This window comes from Ictidomys tridecemlineatus, chromosome 9 (genome assembly GCF_052094955.1).
Source record: "Ictidomys tridecemlineatus isolate mIctTri1 chromosome 9, mIctTri1.hap1, whole genome shotgun sequence".
NCBI lineage: Eukaryota > Metazoa > Chordata > Mammalia > Rodentia > Sciuridae > Ictidomys > Ictidomys tridecemlineatus.
The window spans coordinates 80397211-80413591 of record NC_135485.1 but is presented as its reverse complement, the minus strand read 5'-3'; the positions used below and the strand labels follow the sequence as shown (position 1 = coordinate 80413591).

Below are 16381 nucleotides of genomic sequence, written 5' to 3'. Positions count from 1 at the left end.
GTCAGGAAGGAACAGTGCCCGAAACCCTCATGTCTGAGTAAGGGAGTGAACGGCCACACTTTCTCCATGTGCTGGTGTGTCCAGGTCGGTCTGCGAGTTGCAGTGACAGCTGGTAGTGGAGGAGTCTGGGCCCGCGTGAGAGGGCAGTGGGCATGAATCTCCCTACCTTCCTCTCAACTGTTCTGTGGACATAAAACTGCTCTATAAATAAAATACATATTTTTAAATAAAGTTTTGAAGGTGGAGCAGGGACAGAGAATTTCTTAAGGGATGAGTCAACAAGCAAAATGCTTCAACCTCTATCCTACCCCATTTTTGCAGTCCTCTATGTGGTGTTCTCTGCTGGAACCAAAGTGGCCTGGGACTTTGATGCTGATGATGGAGCGGGTCATGCACTTTGCTTTCTTCCCTGCACCAGACAGGAACAGAGAATCAAAACTCTGCATTATATTTGCATTCACTTGCTCCCATATCCACTAAGAGGTGATCTCAAACAATCTTAATAGGATCACATCTACTAAATCTATTACATTTTTTCTATACTTCCTTTTGGATTTGACTAAAAGGAAAATATTTTACTAAACATTCTTTTTTGATGATTTATATAACGCCAAATAGATTTGTTACTCCTAATCTATAATATTCAATTTTGTTTATTATTAAGAATTGTAATGCAAAAACAAATAAATAGGTAAATATTTTAAAAAATAACTAATAATTGGAGTGTTTATTTTATTTTTGGATAAGTTGTTTTGTAAGAATGTGTGGTCTCCTACATGGTGTCGAGTGGCTGCTTCTAGTACTGAAGACCTTCTATATACAAAAGAGCTTAGTGTGATAAAATCGGCCTTTAATGCAGATTGGTAGGAAACTTCATTCTTGATCTCTAGGTGACATTCTTCACTTCCACTTATATCACCTGGGTAATTACTACAGGTATGGTACAAATGAATTTAAGAGGCCTGGAAATGTGGCCTAAAGGAATGTAGAGCGAGCATTGGATGTGGATGTCAATGTGCCTTCTATTTAAAACAATCCTTTCATAAAAAACTAAACAATAAATCACCACACACAGGTACATACACAAATGTTCTTCACAGAAGTGAAAGATACAGCCATCACTCTACAATAATTATAGGAGAGGTCAGGCGCAGGGGCACACACCTGTAATCCCAGTGGCTCAGGAGGCTGAGACAGGAGGATCATGAGTTCAAAGCCAGCCTCAGCAAAAACAATGTACTAAGCAACTCAGTGAGATCTTGTCTCTAAATAAAAAATACAAAATAGGGTGGGGAATGTGGCTCAGTGGTTGAGTGTCCCTGAGTTCAATCCCTGGAACCCCCCAAAAATAATAATGGGAGAAATATAAGACAATAAGAATAAAGTTTTGGGAGCTAGTGTCATTTGAAAAATAAATTTGAAACTTGTCTTCAGAAAGACAATTATTTTTAAACAGTTTGAAGGAAAGCAAAATAAATTTACATCTGTTATACCTTATCAGTGTTCGTCATAGGTCATAAGGATAAAAAAAAGAATAAAATCCCTTGGTCCTATGCTCATCCTTCCTTCTTTCCTATTTTATCTGAAAATCATTTAACTGATTCAGCTGTACACTAGCTTGATTTGTCTTAGCATTCCTGTGTTTAAATTACACTGTCTGAACTACTGGAGCTTTCTGAATTTTCCTTTTTTTTTATTGGTTCTTTTTTGTTATACATGTCAGTGGAATCCATTTTTGACACAATTATAAAAGCCTGGACTATGTCTTGCTCTAATTCAGCCCCCTGTACCTCCCCTTCTGGTCTCTCTCCTCACTCCTGCTCCCTCCCCAGACCTTTCTCCCACCCCCTGCTCCCTTTGCTCCACTTATCTTCCTGCCATTTACCCATAGTTAGTTCGTTTTTTTTCCCTCTTTTTCTATTTTGTTTTGTTTTGTTTTTTGTGATGCTGGGGATCAAATCCAGGGCCTTGTGCGTGCAAGGCAAGCACTCTACCGAGCTATACCTGCAGCCCCCATTGTTATTTTTTTTTAAATTAATTTCTTATTGATGGACGTACCCAAACTGAACCAGGAAAAATACAAAAAACTTAAACATATCACTATCAAGTAATAAAATTGAAGCAGCCATCAAAAACCTTCCAATAAAGAAAAGCCAAGACCACATGGATTCTTAACCCTGTTCTATGAAACCTTTAAAGAAGAATTAACACCAATCCTCCTCCAATTATCCTATGAAATAAAAAAAGAGACAACTCTTCCAAACTGATTCTATGGAGCCAGTATCACCCTGATACCAAGCTCAGACAAAGACACATCAAGGAAAGAAAGCTTCAGACCAATATCCTTTATGAACATAGATGCAAAAATTCCTAATAAAACACTGGCAACCCATATACAAAATACATTAAAAAGATAGTGCACCATGATCCAGTGTTTTTTTTTTTTCCTATGGATGCAAGTTTGGTTCAACATGTGGAAATCAATAAATGTGATTTACCATATCAATAGACTTAAAGACAAGAATCACATGATTATCTGAGTTTCTTGATATAATCAGCTCTCTGTATCTATATTTTTCACATCACATTTATCCCAGCTACCAAGGAAATTAGAGGGAGGGAAGAAACCATTTTGCAGCTCAAGCTTAGAGAAACAGCAACTGAGGGATGAAAATCCTGACAACTGCTCCTAACCACTGAAGAATAGGTTTTGCCAACCCACAAAACATAGCATAGTGCATGTTTAAGAGACTATGAGAAAATCAAAAGCGGAGAGGGGTTGATATAGGGGAGAACTGGTTGGTGAAACATACCAAACTTTCTTCCTTCACCTCTCCTTGAAATAGAGGGTTCTCCTTGAAATAGAGGGTTGGGAGAGTTGCATCTGGCTGAAAGAGTTGCGCCTCCAAGCACTCGAAAAGGTGGAAGATAAATTGATTGAGTTTGGAGTTTAAATCCAAGAGTCTTAAAAACATAAAGTTAATGCACATCCGAAGGGAATGAAAATTGACCCCTCCACCAAACAAGTGAAACCCAGGCTCCCCCCCCCGGGACAGTTTACCAGTGTCATCTGGCATCTGTCAAGCCTGAGAGGTGAGCTAATTTAAAATCTTCACACCAATCCTAGGAAGAGCTTGGAGGCTAATAAAACCTAAACTCAGAGAACTGATAAATGAATTTGTCAAAGTAGCAGGATAAAATTAACAACCACAAATGAGTTGCATACCTATACACCAATGATGAATCAGCTAAAAGAGAAATAAGGGAAACTACCCCATTGATAATAGTCACCCCCCACCCCCTGCAATAAAATACTTGGGAATTAATATAACAAAAGAGGTGAAAGACCTCTACAATGAAAACTATAGAACACTAAAGAAAGAAATTGAAGAAGATCTTAGAAGATAGAAAGCTCTCCCATGTTTTTGAATAGGCTGAATTAATATTGTCAAAATGGCCATACTGCCAAAGTGCTATATAGATTTAATGTAATTCCTGTTAAGGTTCTGATGATGTTCTTTACAGAAATAGAAAAAGCAATTGTGAAATTCATTTGGAACAATAAGAGGCCCAGAATAGCCAAAAAAAAAAAAAAATGCTTAGCAAGAGAAGTGATGCAAGAGGCATCACAATACTAGACCTTAAATTGAATTACAGATCCATAGTAACAAAAATGGCATAGTATTGGCACCAAAACAGACACAAAGACCAATGGAACAGAATAGAAGACAGAGGCAAACTCACATACATATAGTTATCTCATACTAGAAAATGACGCCGTAAACACACATTGGAGAAAAGATGGCCTCTTCAACAAATGGTGCTGGAAAAACTGGAAATACATATGTAGCAAAGTGAAATTAGACACCTACTTCTCACCCTACACAAAACTCAACTCAAAGTGGATCCAGGACCTTGGCGTTAGACCACAGACCCTGTGCCTAACAGAAGAGAAATTAGGCACAAATCTCCCACATGTCAGCTTCCAAAATAACTGTCTCAGTAAGATTTATTTTTATTTTTATTTTTTTAAGAGAGAGTGAGAGAGAGAGGGAGATAGAGAGAGAGAGAGAGAATTTTAACATTTATTTATTTTTTCTTAGTTCTTGGCGGACACAACATCTTCGTTTGTATGTGGTGCTGAGGATCGAACCCGGGCCACACGCATGCCAGGCGAGCGCGCTACCACTTGAGCCACATCCCCAGCCCTTCTCAATAAGAATTTTAAAGCATAAAAAGCAAAATCAAGAATCAATAAATGGGATGGAGTCAAACTAAAAAGCTTCTACACAGCAAAGGAAACAATCAAGAACATGAAGAGAGAGCCCACAGAATGGGAGAAAATCTTTACCACCTACAACTCAAGTAGACTTTAATCTCCAGGATATACAAAGAAGTCAAAAACTTAACACCAAAAGGAAAAAAGAATCAATAAAGGAGTAAAGGAACAGAACAGGCACTTCAAAGAAGAAATACAAAGGGTCAAAATATATGTGAAAAATTGTTCAACAACTCTAGTAATTAGAGAAAAGCAAATTAAAACTACACTGAAATACCATCTCACTCCAGTCAGAATGGCAATTACCAAGAATATAAGTAACAATAAATGTTCATGAAGATATGGGGAAAAAGGTTCACTCATTCATTGATGGTGGGACTGAAAATTGGTGCAACCATTATGGAAAGAAGTATGGAGGGTCCCTAGAAAACTTGGAATGGAACTACCTTTTGACTCAGTTATCCCACTCCTCCATTTACACTCAAAGGATTTAAAATCAGCATACTATAGTGATGCAGCCACATCAATGTTTATAGCAGCTCAATTTACAGTAGCCACACTATGGAACCAACCTAAGAGCCCTTCAGCAGATAAGTGGATAAAGGAAATATGGCATATACATACAATGGAATATTACTAAGCCATAAAGAACAATGAAATTATAAGAGGTTATGAGGGGCAAGGGGGTGGGGGGAAAAAAGGGGAGAGAATTGAACAACAGCAGAGGAGGTAGAGAGGGATGTTGGGAGGGGAGGGGAGGGGAGGGGGGATAGTAGGGGATAGGAAAGGTAGCAGAATACAACAGTCACTAATATGCCATTATGTAAAAATGTGAGTATGTAACAGAAGTGAGTCTGTATTATGTATTTGGGGAGTTCAAAACCCAATTGAGTCGAATGTATGAAAGATGATATGTCTTGAGCTCTGTAATGTTTTGAACAACCAATAAAAAAAAAAACATGAGATCACATTGCTGAAAAAAAAAAAAGAACAATGAAATTATGGAATTTTCTGGTAAATGGATTGAACTAGACAATATCAGGCTAAGTGAAACAAGCCAATCCCAGAAAGCCAAAGTCTGAATGTTTTCTCTCCTATGTGCATTTTGATCCCCAACAAAGAGGGTAGGGATATCATTGGATTAGACAAAGGAAACTAATAGGAAGGGAAGAAATAGGAAAGATACTAGAATGAATTATACATAACATTCATGTCCATATGTATAAATACACGACCACTGTAACTCCACATCCTGTACATCCACAAAAACAGAATTGTAATTAGAATGTTATACTTCACTTTGTATAATATGTAAAAATACAGTCTACTTTCTTTCATCTGTGTTTAATTCTTTAATGTATTTACTTCATTCAATTTCTCTTTGTCTAGAGAAATTACACATATCCTTTTATGTTTGTCCAGAAATGCATCACTTTAGAAGCTGTTTTCTTTTATAGATCTTTACCATTACTTGAAATGACCTTCTGCTGATGGGTCATGTTCTTAGCTACTGTTTGTTTGAAAATACCTTTATGTGTTCTGGATTTCTTAAAGATTCTTCCAGACTGCTTACATTCATGTTGACAGGATTTTGTTTTCAGCATGTGACTTTCAATTGTTTCCCGGATCTTATTGTTTTGATGATAAATTGATACATACTCCTGTCATTGCTCCTCTATTGTTAATGTGCTCTTCTCTGGCTTTTTCCAAGATTGTTTCATTACAGATGGTTTTGAAACCTTTCATAATTGTGAATGTGTCAATTTATCGTGAATACACAACACTCTAAGTAGGTCTGTAGCAAGTAACAGAATATTTCAAAACACATAAAGGAGAAACTGACATAATTGAATTTATAAATAAACAAACATTGTTGTAGATTCAATATGCGTTTGTGAATCAACTAGACAGAAAAATAGAAATGCCAAAAAAGACTTAGTAATATTAGCTAACTTAATTGACATGTATAAACCACAGCAACAAAATGAAAGAATGCAACATTGGTGTGTGTGGGTATTTTCACTAAGATAGTCCATATGCTGTGTCTGAGAATAAATAACTTAAAATAAATGAAATAATGCTGAGCATTTTATCAGTTGTTTAAGCATTTTTGAGCTTCCTTTAACAATCTGTGATCTATTGTTTTCTTTTAAGTTCAAAATGCTTTCTAATTTCCCTTTACAGAACTCCTACATGCTGTTGTACCCAGTAAAATCCCATCTAACACCCACATTTCAACCGGTACAATCATGTGGTATATTCCTTATATGCTGCCTGAACATTACATGCTGTGTTTCTCTCTGGTACTGAAGACAAAACCTTGTCCCAGAGTGGCAGCACAGGTAGGCTGGTGGATGAGTGGTAAGCATATACTGCAGGTATGGAGCCCAGCCCAGGTGTGGGTTTGAGGCAAGGTGTGCCCACCTGTCCCACAGCAGCTGCCTGTCTTGGGCCTGATGTGAATGCCCATTCCACACAGCACTAAAATCCCAAACTCCAAGCATCCATGATTCATCTACTTCAGCCTCCCACTTCCCCAAGAGTGGCAGGAGGGAAAATAGTAGTGGGCAGACCTGCATGAAGATTAGCATAGATTTGAACTAATAGACTCAATCCTTTTCCAAACTCTGATTAGCATAAACATGGACCAATAGAGTTGACCCACTTGCTATATAAACCCCTAGATTAACATATTCAAGCAGCAGCACCCATCAAGTTCCTTCCCACCCTGTGAAAGCACTCTCTCTTTTCTTCCCACCTGAATAAATCCTACTCTTTGCACCCATTCTTCCTCATTCATAGATTTAATTCTTCAAATTTGTGAGACAAGAACCAGAAAGAAGTTGGCAGTGAGCTTCTGGGGTCCGCTATAACACTGGAGGGCAAAGTCTGCTATTAGTTGCTGCAACACACCACTCAGTAGTAGTGAAGCATTGGACTTTGCTGGCTGCACCTTTCAGGGGGGATTCTGGGAAGCATCTCCTGCCTTGAACAGCTGCTAACACTACAGCAGGCTTTCTTACCTGAAGAGGACTGCAACTTATGCAGACCCTGCCACTAGAAAAGGAGAAACGCTTCAGTAGTTCTAAGAAAACACATCCAAATGAGAATTGATGATCTTTGCCCCAAATATGCTTCTGGTTTACGTTCTCTGAGAAAAGAAGACATATTCTAAGTTTTCCTCTCTTTATTATAATCTTCATGAATCTTGTTCATCAAATCTTACAGTTTTTAGGTTATACCATTTTTTCTGTTTTTTAATACCTCCTCTCTATCCCTGATGTGATGCAACAGCTATTCTAATCCTTTCTTTTTTCAGTGACTACAGGGGTCTTAAAACTAGTTCTCTTGATGACAGTCCTAGTTGATCAGTATATCATTTCACCATTTATACTTGTTCAGTAAGTGCACTTTTAAAAACAAAATCTGACCACATATTTCTGTGTTTGAAATCTTTTTATGACTTTCCTTGTTTGTAAATAAAAACTCACCCTTTTCCATGAGCTTGAAGACCCTATATTTACTGATCCTTGCAGGTTATCTCAGTCTCATATTACAGTTCTTTTCCTCATCACACTCTGATCTCACTGGTTTCCACACACTCAAATTCAGAAAACTCTTATAAATAAGAAAGGGACATTGAAAGTGCTCTGTGAAGCTTACTTGGGACAATTCTAAAGGGTAGACAACTTTATTCTTGGAAGTTATTCCTAGGTTCAGAGGAGATATGAATGCACCTTTGTCTCTTTTACTCCTGCAGAAAAATAACTTATTCTGTTCCTAAAAAGATCATTCATGCTTAGCCTCAGCAAATGCAGCAAACCTCAGAAAACACAATTTTCCATTAACATGCAACTCCATATCCATTTATTTAGTGGACATTGTAGAGACTCCCTGGAATTCTCAGGTAAGGCCAGCATCCCCAAATCCTGTGTTTGGATTGAATGTTGGGTCTTCCTCACGAGCACTGAATTGTTTTGGCCTCTCCTGGCTCACATCTGCTCACGTTTGCCATTCCTCTTCACCTAAGTACTGCTGACCTCCCCTGCCTGTCTTCCCCGACATGCATACATTTTCTACCTTGAGTTACTCTTCTTCGGGAATATAGTACTATCACAATCACACAACTTATGAGTCCAACTTCCGCTTCCAGTGGAGTCCATTTAAGCTCCCTCATAAACTATCTAGATTACTTCTTCCCATCATCATTCCTCTGGACTTGTTTTCTGGCTTAGGACCTGTATGTGTCTCTTACTCCTGCAGCAAACTCTGTATAATGATAATACACTGATCATTAATAAAGCTAGAAGAAAGAATTTTGAATGTTTTCATAATATGATATGATCCTATACTTAGATGCTCCAAAAAACTCCATCAAAAGCCTGCTAGAACTAGTAAATTTGTCAAAGTAGCAGGTTACAAAATCAACATACAAAAATCAGTAGCTTTCCTATATACCAATAATTGACTTGCTGAGAAAGAAATCAGAAAAACAATTATATTCATAATAGCCTCAAAAACCAAACAAATAGAAAAACCAGGAATAAAGCTAACCAAGGAGGTGAAGGACCTCTGCAATGAAAACTGTAGAATATTGATGAAAGAAATGTAAGAACTTAGAAGATGGAAAGACTTACCATGTTCACAGATGGTAAGTCAGAATTAATATTGTTAAAATGATCATACTACCAAAAGCAAGGTACACATTCAATTCAATCCCCATCAAAATACCAATGACAACAATGCTGGAGGTATCATAATACCTGACTTTATAATACTGAGTTTTAATAACCAACTGCATGGTATTGCCGTAAAAAAAAAAAAAAAAAACAGACATATAGACCAATGAAACAGAATAGAAGACACAGAAACAAACTCACGCCTCTATAGTCATCCTATCCTTGACCAAGGTGCCAAAACATACACTAGAGAAAAGATAACTTTTTTAACAAACAGTGCTGGGAAAACTGGTTATCCACATGTAAAAGAATGAAAATAAACTTTTATCTCTCATCCTGCATAAAAGTCAAATAAAAATGGGTCAAAGACCTCAGAATTAGAGCAGAAACTATGCAACTCCTAGAAAAAAAACATAAGGTCAACCCTCCAACTTTTAGACACAGGCAATGACTTTCTCAATGGGACTCCTAAAGGTCAGAAAATCATGCCAATAGGAATTAGGGAAATGCAAAACTACACTGATATTTCATCTCATACCGGTCAGAATGGCAGTCTTTAAGAATACAAATGATCATAAACCCTGGAGAGGATGTGGAGAAAACAGGAACACTTTTAATCTGTTGGTGGGATTGTAAATTGGTACAACCACTATGTTATCAGTATGGAGGCTCCTCAAAAGACGAGGCATTGAACTACCACATGACCCAGCTACACCACTTCTCAGTATATGTTCTAAAGAATTCAAGTCATCTTACTGCAGTGATACATGCATACCTATGTTTATAGCAGCACAATTCACAATACCTCAAATATGGAGCCAGCCTAGGTGCCCATCAGTGTATGAAAGGATAAAGACCATGTGGTCTATATACACAATGGAGTTTTGTTCAGCCATAAAGAAAAATGGACGGAACTAGAGATGAACTTGCAGAAAGATGGATGGTCTCCATCTTCTTAAGCAAAATAAGTCTAACTTAGGTCAAGAGTCCTGTGTTTCCTTTCATATGTGGAAGTTAGAGAGGGAAAAGGAAAACAAAGGTGGGGGTGGTTCTCCCCAAAGTTAAAGAGAGATAGGTAGAGAAAAGGGACTAAGGGGTGGGAGGAGAAAAATGCTGGGGAGTGGCCAAATTATATTGTTCTATTCTGTGCATGTACAGATATGTAACAGCAAATCCCATTAATATATACAAAACTCTAATGCACCAATTAACTTGGGAAAAAAAGAGTGTTTGAAGAGATAGATATGCTTAACTGATTTGAACTTTAACCAATGTATACATTTTCACATGATACTCCATAAACCTACAAAATTTTATTTTTTAATTATCTTTTTTGATGACCTTCTCAGTACTTATTAAGTGATTTAATAAGCTCAAAATGTCAAGGAACATACAGTTAAAATTTTTAAGAAATCAAACTTATACAGCTTGTTTCTGGGGAAACGGGATCACAAACTGTCCAGCATTTTTAAAATGTAAATATTCTTTGTTTTCAGCAGTGAGATTCTATTAAGAAGATTCTATTAAAAAATAACAAAACAGACTCTATTAAAAAATAACAAAGATTCTATTAAAAAATAACAAAACAGTTTCTATGATGTGGGTAAAAACAAAACTTCAGGAATAAAATAATCAGAAACTTGAAAACTGACAGGTTTTGAACCTTGGGTTTAAATAATGACCATCATCAAAATCGCTCTGAGGTAACTTGTACCAGATATAAAAACTCTGCTAGGCTAAACCTGCCCTCTCTTCAGTGAACTTCCAGGGCCCAAGAATAAGGTGTCTATACTTCCATGAGAAACGAGGAAGGAAAAACAGGAGCCATTGCCCAAGTCATACCTCAAAATCTGTATCTTCTTAACAATATCAAAGACAGTAATATATTCAGTGTCTTATATTTTTAAAGTGTCTTTGGATAATACCAAATTACTTAACAGAAATGTGATCAACATTAAGAAATGAAATTTGTATTAGAGAATACAACATCAACACTGAGCAATTTTATTAAAGTGTTGTATTATCCTTACCACCTTTTAATAATGAAGGCAAAGAAAAACATGTATTTGGGATTTACTAAGTGCTTTTGGTGCTGAAGAAGTATGTCTGAATTTTGTTTGTTTTTAGGGTACTGAGACTTGGGAAACCTCTATACATATGTTTGAAAATGTTACTGTCAGTTTTTCTGCTCTCTATATTCAATTATTTCAAAAGGTAAGAGTTATTTTTATTTATTTATTTATTTTTTGGTTGTAGATGGACACAATGCCTTTATTTTATTTATTTATTTTTATGCAGTGCTGAGAATCAAACCTAGCACCTCGCACGTGCTAGGCAGGCACTCTACCACTGGGCCACAACACTAGCCCCAAGGTTTTTGTTTTTGTTTTTTAAGTGTAATTTTAAAAGTCTTTTTTTTTTTGAATCAGTTTATCAGTAGGAGTAACACCCAAATGACAAAGCAGGGAACTCCAAGGTTCTGCTGTCCGCTAAAATGACTAATAAATTGGTCAAAACTATCAGAATCAACTTCTGTAGAACTCTAAAGATCTAGTCTACACTTACATAGGAAAGATTAGTAAAGACAGAAGGTGCTGTTCTGAGGTGACCACACACTGTGACATTTTAATTTGCCCCCACAGCATTCTCCAACCCCTGGATGTAAGGTAGCATGATGAGGGCAGCTCATACTCATGGTACCAGAGACAGCTATTCACATGGTGATGCAGTGTATGTCTTTGTTTTGCCCAACTCAGTGTTTTCAGAGCTGAATCTTCCCTACTGGTGTTTCCTGAAAGCACTGCAAGTCCAAAAAGTACTGACCTCAGCAGACTAGGACTAGAAATAAGGATCAGACAAGCAATAGACAAAGGAAATCACCTTGGAAGGAAGGGGTTGTAAAAGGAGAATGCTGGGAAATGAAGACTTTTAAAAGCTTCCATGTCAACAAGGAATTATGAGCATCACACTCATACCCTGTGCTGGACTCCTGCCCAAAAAAGGCCTGAAAAAGCTATGAACATACAACTCTGGCTCAAGGAAAACAGGAAGTGAAAGTTAAGTCAAAACTGTGTTGTAAAAGGCTGGTCTAAGCAGTGAATGAGTGCCTGCCTCAACTAGGAGCTACTGAAGAGCGTATTTTTTTTTTTTTTGCTTCAGGCATTTATGAAAATTCTATCAAAGCATTAGCTGACCAGTAAGGTAATAGAACAGACTACAGTGTTCACACATGACAAAAAGATTTTGCAAACCCAGATTATAAAAGTAGCTAAAACAACAAATACTCACAAACCAAAATTAATAACAAACCCAGAGGAGAGAGTAGAATCTGATTTCCAGGGGAGCCACATTATAATCCTCAAAATACACAGTTTTCAAAAGAATAAATAAGGAGTACATAAAGAAACAACACATAGTCTATGCATAGAAAAAATAAAATGAACAGTAAATGGCCTAGAGGAAACCCAGGTATTAGTTTTATTGGGGGTTGTGAAGGACAATTAAATTAACTGTCATAAATATGTTCAAACTAGAGAAAACCATGGGCAAAGAACTGAACAAGACAAGTAGAACAGTCTCAACAAATAGAAAATACTAATAAAAGATACAGAAAGAGACCCCAAAAAATCAGGAGTATAATAGCTGAAATAAAAATTCTCTAGATGAGTTCAACAACAAATTTGAGTATAAGAGGAATGTTCTCAAAATGTTTTCTCCCACTCTATGACTTGTCTGTTCATTCTCTTAATAACAGATTTGTTAAAAAAAAAAAGGTTATAATTTCAGTGAAGTCCAACTTACCATTGTTTTCTTTCATGCACACCATGTTTTGGTGAATTTTTTTTTCCTAATCTCAAAAGTTATCATCAAATCCATGGTCTCCTAACATTTTCTCTCATGTCATCTTCTGAGAGTTTATCATTCTTCAGTTTACATTTAGATTTATAATCTATTGACACAACTTTTCTATTTTAAATTTCATTTTTGCATAAACATATGTGCATGTGAATGCCCAAATGTTCCAGTGTCCAATTGTTCTGAAGCTTATCCTTTCTCCAATACATTGTCTTTGATCTTTTTCAAAATCAACTGACTAGACATAAAAATAAATAAGATAAAGGCATTCTGTCCATCTACAACTACAAAATAAAAATACATTGACTGTGTGCATCTATTTCTAGGCTCTCTATTCTAAAGTCAGTTAAGGTCAGTTCTCCAATTTTGCTTTCCTTTGATGTTGTGATTGGAAAATCTAACATCCTCTTAGAATAGCAAAGAGAAAATCTTGTCTAGTTACAGTGAAAAGTGATTGAACAAATGTGTAAAACAAGATGTTAAAGCCTTCATGAGATTTATTTTAAACTTCAATTAATCCAGCAAAAAAGGACTGCTCTATAGGCTAGGGAAGATATTTCTGAAATGCTGTTAACACTGACATGAACTGGATCAATTCTCGATCCTAAAATGCAATAAGTACTTTAAGGGCATATTATTTTATTTAAAAAAAAAACATTTAGGTGATTTCTTACTCACAAGACAAAGCATTAAGAAAAAAGACCACGTAAGCCAGTTTTGGAAGAAAGCCAATTAACTTCTTACATGTGGCATTCTTAATAAAATGAATCAATGTCTCTACTGTATATATTTTATGTTTTAAAGATGGGGTATTTATAGAATCAGATTCAATTTATTCTATTAGTCTAACAATGGTGTTTAGAAGTCATTAGATATATCATTTTTAAATTAAAGAGAAATTTTGAAACCAAATACAATGAAAGTCAATTAAGGAACAAATGAGGATGTTTATTGTAGTACCTGTAGCAACTAATTAAGTGGTACTTTACTGAGGCTAAAATCAAAGTGCTATTTAAAAAATTACCTAATTTCCTGCAGTTGTTCAGTAGATTGTTCTTCCAGTAATAAATATATCTTGACTCATCAATGAGCAACTAGGTAAACTGAGCTTAGAATCTGGAATAAACAATAAATACAGTGTGGAACTGTTGCATAAACATTCACAAATGTTGAAAAAGTAAATTTATTCCTGAGTCTTCCTGAAATGAGAGATACAACTAATTTATAAAGTCTGTAGATTAAACTTGTTGCAGTTAACATTTAAATATTTATTGCCTAATTACTTATGCCTGCTTTTTGTTATTTGCAATTTTATTTGTCATTGACCAATACCTAAGACCAATTCCTAAAAAGGAAATAATATAAAAGTAACAGAAACTTATTAAATCAATCAAATTAGGCACAAAGATTCACTTTTTTGTTTTTTTGTACCAGGGATTAAACTTAGGGACACTGGACCACTGAGCCACATACCCAGCCCTATTTTGTATTTTATTTAGGGACTGGGTCTCACTGAGTTACTTAGTGCCTAGCTTTTTACTGAGACTGGCTTTAAACTCACCATCCTCTTGCCTCAGCCTCCCAAACTGCTGGGATTACAGGCATGCATCACCATGCCCATCTACAATTTTTAAATTTTATCTTATCTGGATTGCATTCATTTCCCTTCCACACAAAATCACCAACTTCATTACATGATAATAATTCTTGCTGTGTTTAAAAAGAAAAGCAGATTTTATTAAGCATGGCTTGGTTGACAATTCATCTTCTTCTGCTTACTTTACACATTTACAAGTAGCACTGTAATCATGTATTCCTCCTAGGTTTCTGATCACAGCAAAAGTAGGCTGGGTGAAAGTGATCACAGGAGTGGAAAAACTTTCTCACTATGTCCGGAGTGTTTTCACTGGCTAATAGAGGTACTTCTTAGGTCAGGAATACTCATATTAAAAGATAAAACAAAAACTCATTTGATATTCAATTTACTTTTGCTTCCTAGATTTTTTAAATAGTCTACAACCATTACATACACCTCCATCAAGACAAGCAATTAAAAATGATCTAATATTAGGAATATTAGGAACAATTACTGCAATAAGAAGGAATATTACTGCAGTATTAAGTCAAAACAAGATAAAACTGAACACAATTGAAAATTTTCAGGATCTATGCTCCTATTTCTAACTACCACTAAAAGTTTCAAATACTACTTACACAATGATAAATATGATATGTATTTGTAAATACCAAGAAATGTTTTACATTTTTGAAAGCTTTGCTTTCTAACTTTCTACTTTCTCCCCCATCGGTTTATAACTAGCAGCTCTTCCACAAAATCAGAATCCATTAAAAGTTTCTTTCTTTTATAGAGAAGGAAACATGGAGTATTACATTTTCCTATATGAAATATGCTAGTAAATAAAAGCTTATACACTCATTAAAGCAAATGTAATTGTGAGAACACATTGACATTGTTAAAGTAAATTAGTCAATTTGTTAATAATTTCATTTTAAGTGACCCTAATTGTATTAATTGTGATACTAGTAAATTATACTGAAGAGCATTAAACACATTGTTCTAATATGCCCTAAAGGAACAAATTCTCCATTACATCAGCAGAGGGAAAATAATGATTACATGGCCTCCTCACCCCAAATAAAACTCCTATGTATGTATGTTCATATGTGTGGGTGCACACATGTGCATACTCAATGGGTCAAAGAAAAGGTGTCACTAGAATGCATACACTGTCACTACCATAATACCAGTAGCATAGTACAAAATGGACCACATGGAAAAAAATGAACTTTAGGTAAATGGAAAATTTCAGGGCATCCTTTTATCTCAAGTTAAGTAAAAAGTAGTTAAGTAAAAAGTACTTCATTAAACTGCTGTTAAGAATGAGAGAACATAAACCAACTGATATGTAGGACCACAACATAAAAACAAATTCCGAAGATATTACAACTATTATGAAATGCCTACTGTCAAAAAATATATACTAAAATATATCCCCCCACCATACACACAAACAGCATCTTTACACACCTGGCTGCTCCTTGTCTGTCATTCACATCTAGCCAAAGCATCGCCTTCTCAAAAGCATTTCCTGAGAATCTGCATCACTCACCCAGTCACTTGATGATTACATCACTCTATTTTAATTCTTTGTCTAGTATTTATAACTGATTTTTTATTTTTGTACTTAATCTTTCACCGTTTTACTATCTATCTCTCATGCTTAAATGTGAAATCCATGGAAAGCAAGCAGTCTACTTGTTCAATATTCTCTCCCCAGGAAAGGGTAGCATCTTCAACAAATGGTGCTGGGAAAACTGAAAATCCATATGCAACAAAATGAAATTGAATCCCTATCTCTCACCATGCACAAAAGCTAACTCAAAATGGATCAAGGATCTAGGAATTAAACCAGAGACTCTATGTCTAATAGAAGAAAAAGTAGGCCCTAATCTCCATCACGTGGGGCTAGTCCCCAATTTCCTTAATAAGATGCCTATAGCACAAGAATTAAAATCAAGAATCAACAAATGGGATGAATTCAAACTA

At 35.8% G+C, this 16381-nt stretch overlaps 1 long non-coding RNA gene across 2 annotated transcripts in view; it reads right to left on the bottom strand.

Annotated features, from left to right (window-relative positions):
• Positions 1–16381, bottom strand: part of LOC144366828 (uncharacterized) — a 229543-nt gene that overhangs the window by 51392 nt on the left and 161770 nt on the right. For both annotated transcript variants that reach the window (XR_013425967.1, XR_013425966.1), the window contains one exon: positions 309–409. This is a non-coding gene — a long non-coding RNA (uncharacterized LOC144366828). The remainder of the gene's footprint in view (positions 1–308; positions 410–16381) is intronic.